Here is a 6,452-nt window from a genome sequence, read left to right as displayed (position 1 = left end):
ATGTGACTTCATTCATGCTGATCTCATCACTCGGGCTCTAGAAATAAGATGCAATTAGACCTACATTTGATGCATCACTGTGACGGTCTTCAGATGCGTCTTTAGTCTGGCCAGACTAAATGACAACATCAGGGCAGAGCATTCTGGAGCACAGATATTCCTTCCACCAGTTAGTCAATCAACTCATCAATGCCTAACTAACCTTGATTTATGTGTATTTTTGTTCAAAGACTTTATGTAATATACATTGTTGATTCATTCACGTTGAACCCATGGTCAGGGGCATTGCAAATGACACTTGAAGGAAGCTGATCTGACATAGGTATCTCCTTCATAAGACACATCAAACCCTTCATGCACTTAGAACACTGGACAGCCCTTCAGCACTATACCTGGGGGCCATTTCAAATAGTGAAATCGTCGACAAACAGCACAGGAAAAGTGTCACAAGACAAACACCGAGAAGGCGCTTGCTTATGGCACAAGGGCTAAAACCAGAAGGCAGAGCGACATTTTCATCCGCCTCAGCTAGGAAAGTGCATATCCCAGGACTCATTCTTGTGCCTCTCAGAGCACGTCCACACATGACCACAAACCATTACCAGTACTGATTTCCAAGTTACTAATAAATCTTAGCAAGTAAGCAACTTCCAACTATAGAATCTGTGAATAATGAGGATCAATGGTATTTTGTAATCTTTCTCCTTTTCAAACCCTTAAAGAAAGTTTCTTTTTGTTCCCATGCAAGGCATGAATTTTGTGGGTTTGAATCTGCCCTCATCTTCCTCCCTTATTTTCCTGCTTCGTCCTTATCTTCAGGCCTTAGGAACCACACTGGACGCTGGATGCCCTCTGCTTCCTGCCCTGAGGACGTCAGACAAAAGATGGGATCTGCGGCTGTGTGTGGTCAAGGCAAGAGCCAATGGAACCTGGGGGAAGACGTGAGCAACGTTTTTCTCAAAAGAGAAAAACCCTTCCCCGGCAAATGCCAGAGGGATGCACGCAGAGAAGACGAAACTGAAGCTGACTCTCTGGTTTGAAATCACACAACTCCAGTAAGGACTAACGAACTGTGAGATTGAGTAAAACAATGTAAGTATCTGAAGGAAGGTAATGAGTCCTTTTTGGGACCCATTAAGTCTAAAGTGTCCACAACACCCAGGCACTCTCAGTTGCAGAGACACGAAAGCAATCCTGATCAATTCAACCAGACAAAGAACTTACTAAAGGGTATCTGACAATTCACAAAATTTCTATAACAGCCAGAGAACCTCCAAATACATTCTGGACCCAGTTCAGGGAGGAAGCCCTAGTTGATTCCACTGGAAATAGAACCTGTAGTTGACAGATCTGCTCCAGGCCTCTGCTTCTAGAACACAAATGCTGCCACAAGAAGCCAGGATGCGTCCACCACTATCACCCTCACAAGGATGTATTCTGCATGGGCTCTGCTTCTGATCTGAATCAGACCACAGGCCTGTGCCCTAGGTGCCAGGTTGGGGATGGGGTTGGGGATGAGCCTCTGCCCCTGGGTGTCTCTGGAGTGTGAAATGCATCAGGTCTTGTAAGGCAGAAGATACCCAACCCAGAGGAATGATGCTCAGATGTTGGGAAGACCAACAGAATAACAAATGTCTGTTATAATATATTCAGAAGGGTTAGAAACAGGACTGGTAAGAGCAGCTCCTACTTTTAAGCACTGAACACGTGCCAAGCACCACATAAAATGGTTAACATGCATTTAGAGTTTAAACTATGCAAAAAGTATAAAATGAGTATAGAGAAGAGATTGAGGGAGGGCAAAGCAATTTACCAGGGAAACCATGCTGGTCTGCCCAGGACTGAGGGGTCTCCTAGTATGCAGGACTTTCAGTACTAACACCAGGAAAATCTCAGGGGAAACAGAGCAGATGATCAGTCTAGTCACATCAGCCTGATCGGGACCTCAGGTCTGGCTTATACAATGGAGAAAAGTGGCTCAACTTCTTGTAACCCCCATTTCTGCATTTATAAAATGGATATAACAAAAATATCTCCCTCATAGAACTGTTGTGGAGAATTAGAGATGATATGTATGAAGTACTTCGCACATCACCAGGTCTATATTAAGAGGGCCAAAAAAAGTTAGAAATTATTCTTAAAAACTCCCAGAAAACTTATGTTTCCCCACAGATGAACAGAGCATCAGTGAGATGTCTAACGACATAAAGCAGACAAATATACCTGTAACTGGAGTCCAAGAAAAAGAAGACAGGTCGGGGAGACATAAAAATATATTTGAAGGGGGGACACCTGGCTGGCTCAGTTGGTGGAACATGCAACTCTTGATCTCAGGGTCGTGAGTTCAAGCCCCACACTGGGTGTGGGGCTTGAGCCTACTTAAATTACATACACACACACACACACGCATGTATGTATGTATATATACATGTACATATATATGTATATGTACAGATATATATACATTACTAATAACATTTTAATAATATTAAATAATATAAATAATAAAAAACAATAATTAACATTAAATATATATTTTTTGAAGAAATAATGGCTAAGAGATTTCCAAGTTTGATGAAACCTATAAACCTACCGATGCAATAGCCTCAGGAAATCTCAAACAGAAGGCATAGCAGAATCACATTGCTTATAACTAGTGATAAAGAGAACATTTTTTAAATAGCTGGAGGAAATAGACAAAAAGGAATAAAGATCGATGGCAGACTTCCTGTCAGAACAACGCAATCCGGAATATAGTAATACCTCTAAAGTGCTAAGTGAAAAAAGAACTCTTAACCCAGAATTGTATACCCTGCAAAAATATTTTGCAAAAGCAAAGGTGAAAGACACTTTAGAGCACAGAATGAAAAAAGTCACCATAAACCGTCCTCTACTATGAGAAATGTTAAAGCAAGTCTTTCAGGCCAAAGGTTATTCATAGCAAATGGAAACTTGAGGTCGACACAAAGGAATGAAGAACACCAGAAAGAAAATGTATGTGGGTAAATATACTTTCTTCTTACTTTAAAAAAGTCTCTCCGGGCACCTAGGTGGCTCAGTCAGTTAAGCATCTCCCTTGGCTCAGATCATGATCCCAGGGTCCTGGGATTGAGCCCTGTGTTGGGCTTCCTGCCCAGCAAGTCTGCTTCTCCCTCTCCCTCTGTCCCTCCCTCATGCTCTCTCTCTCAAATAAATAAAATCTTTAAAAAGAAATCTCTCATATGTGATTTAAAAAAAAACAAAACAGGGGCACCTAGGTGGCTCAGTGGGTTAAGCCTCTGCCTTCAGCTCAGGTCATGATCCCAGGGTTCTGTGATGGAACCCCGCATCGGGCTCTCTGCTCAGCAGGGAGCCTGCTCCCCCCACCCACTTCTCTGCCTGCCTTTCTGCCTACTTGTGATCTCTGTCAAATAAATGAATAAAATCTTTTTTTAAAAAGTGAAGCAAAGCAACAAAAAAGAGAGAGAAGCAAACCAATAAACAGACTCTTCACTATAGAGACCACACTGATGGTTACCAGATTGGCTGCAGGGGAGGGGACGGTGAAATGGGCAATGGGGGTTAAGGGGTGCACTTGATGAGCTCTGAGTGAGGTATGGAAGTGTGGAATCACTAAATTGTACACCTGAAACTAATACAATGCTGTATGTTAACTAACTGGAATTTAAATAAAAACTTAAATTTTAAAAAAAAACCTCCTTAAAAGAGAAGTGACCACTCAAAGGGAAACTATCAAGAATGCTTTGAGGGGTTCATAGCACATGGAGAAACAAATGAATAACAACAGCACAAAGAAGGAGGGAAGAGAGGAAGGGGCGGAAATAAACTTTCATAAGGTTCTTACACTGAACATGATGTATTACTTGAAAGACCATGGTAAGGTTACTGTATATAGTAAACCCTACAGGTATTTCTGAGAAAATACAAAAAGATACAGCTGATTACACCAGTGAAAGAGATAAAAAAAGGGAATTATACTGACTGCAAATAGGCACGAGGGATCCTTCTGCAGGGTCAGAAATACTCTAAAACTAGATTGTGGTAATGTTGCACAGTTCTACATTTTCTAAAAATATGGGGCACCTGGCAGAGCAGGGCACTGAGCAGTCAGTGGAGTGTTCAACTTTTGATCTCTCAGTCATGAATTCAAGCCCTGCCTTGGGCTCCATACTGGATGCGGAGCCTACTTAAAAAGGGGGGGAAGGGGAGGGCACCTAGGGTGATTCAGTTGGTTAAGCATCTGCCTTCAGCTCAAGTCATGATCTCAGGGGCCTGGGATCTAGCCCTGCACCGGGCTCCCTGCTCAGCTGGGAGCCCGCTTTTCTCCCTCCCTCTGCCTGCTGCTCTCCCTGCTTGTGCTCACTCTCTCTGTGTCAAATAAATAAATAAAATATTTTTAAAAAAGTAAAAGGGGGTGGGGGAGACTGACAATCTCAAGTGTTGACAAGGATGTGGGAACAACCAGAAGTTTCATACCTTGCTAATGGGGATGCAAAACAGTGCAGCCACTTCAAAAAACAGCTTGGCAGTTTCTTATAAAACTGAGCATACACTCCTACTCCTTCATATTTATCCAAGAGAAATCAAAACATGTATCTATATAAACACTTACATGTCAATTCTCATAGCAGCTTTAGCCCTCATAGCCAAATACTAGAGACCACTTAAATGCCCATCAATAGGTAAATGAATAAACACATTGTGGTTCAGTCATACAGTGGGTAACTACTTAGTCATTAAAATGAATGAACTACTGGGACACTTGGCTGGCTTGGGATGAGTTTGAGCCCACATTGGGTCCAGAGATTTTTTTTTTAGTAAAAAAAAAATAATAATTTTTTAAAATTTGAAAATAAAAGTAAATAAATAAAATGAATGAACTGCCACACTTGGAGCAGTATGGCTGAATCTCAAAAGCATCTGGGTAAATATAAAAAGTCAGACATACAGAAGATGACCTACTATGCAATTTAACTTATATGAAGTTTTAGTTTTGTATGTATGAAATTCTAGTACTAAAAAGCAGGTCAGTGGTTGCCAGGGGCCAAGGTACAGGGAAAGGATAAACTAAGAAGGAGGAAGGGGGATCTTTCTGGGATGCTATAAATGTTCTGTATTATGACTGCGGTAGCAGTTGGAAGATTTTATACACTTGTCTAAACTCATTGAATGTAGGTGAATTGTACACTTAAAACTGATTTTATTTACTGTATTATACCTCAATAAATTTGACAACAAAATAAAATAAGATACACTGGAATCAATAATGAGACCAAAGCATGCAGATTATCCTCTTAGGGAAAATATTTGAACTTTTACATTTAAATCATCTTTTAAATCATTTTTATATAATTTATATTTCACAGTGTATGTGTGTGTATTTGTACATATATATATATATTTGTATACTAGCATATGTATATCATTTGTAAATGAATATTCATACATTGAGATACCTACTCAATTTTTTTTCAATGATAGGGATTAACCATGTGAAACATTTGGAGGGGGGCACCTGGGTGGCTAGTCAGTTAAGCCTCCAACTGTTGATCTCACCTCAGGTATTGATCTCAAGGTCATGAGTTTGAGCCCCGTGCTGGGCTCCAAACTGGGCATGGAGCCTATTTATAAAATAAAAATAAAATATCATCATCATCTTCATCAAATGTTTGGAGACCTTTGAGTTGTTGTAAGCCCAGAAGGGCAATTTCAGTAATGTGGTAGAAACAGAAACCAGATTGTTACAGCTGTTGAAAAGCGGGGATAATAAGCAGTCTTCTCTTTCAAGACATTTGGTGGAAAGGGCATAGCTACAGGCATAGTGGAGAGTTAAGGAAGGTGATTATTTGTAGAATGAGTTATTTCAACATAGGTTTAAAGAAAGGAGTCAGAAAAAAAAAAATCAATAATACCATGGAGGGGAGAGAGAGAAGAAAAAATTGTGTATAAAATACCCACAGTTTGCAAAAGGAGATGGTTCTGGTGCCTCGGTTAAGAACAGAGGGAAGAGATGGTTGTCAAGTTGATGGTCTCATTTATTAATGAATTATTAAGCAAGGTCATCAATGCACAGAAGAATGCAGGGTAGGTATCTCTGGAAGAACTATCATGGCCAATAATATGCAAACTGACTGGTCCCAAACATGCACATAGGTAAGTAGTTATAAGAAAGTAGATGAGCTTCTATCATGAAGTTATTTTTATGGTGATGGTACCAACCACACACTCACATTTCCAAGCTAACCCTGAGATGGTTGACCAGAGTTAGCTGCTCAGATTTGGCCACTCAAGGAAATGTCTCTTGATGTCTACTCTAGCAAGAGATGGCCCAGGAAGTAAAACTGGTAGGGATCTAAAAGGAAGCTGGTAAACTGGTATCTGTGCCCTTGGTCCCTTTGTAATTCATCTGCCACCCACAGGACCTTGGACCAAGATTTGCATTTTGCCTCAGA

This window comes from Mustela lutreola, chromosome 5 (assembly GCF_030435805.1).
Source record: "Mustela lutreola isolate mMusLut2 chromosome 5, mMusLut2.pri, whole genome shotgun sequence".
Lineage (NCBI taxonomy): Eukaryota > Metazoa > Chordata > Mammalia > Carnivora > Mustelidae > Mustela > Mustela lutreola.
The sequence above is the reverse complement of the archived record's forward strand: the minus strand, read 5'-3'. Positions refer to the sequence as shown.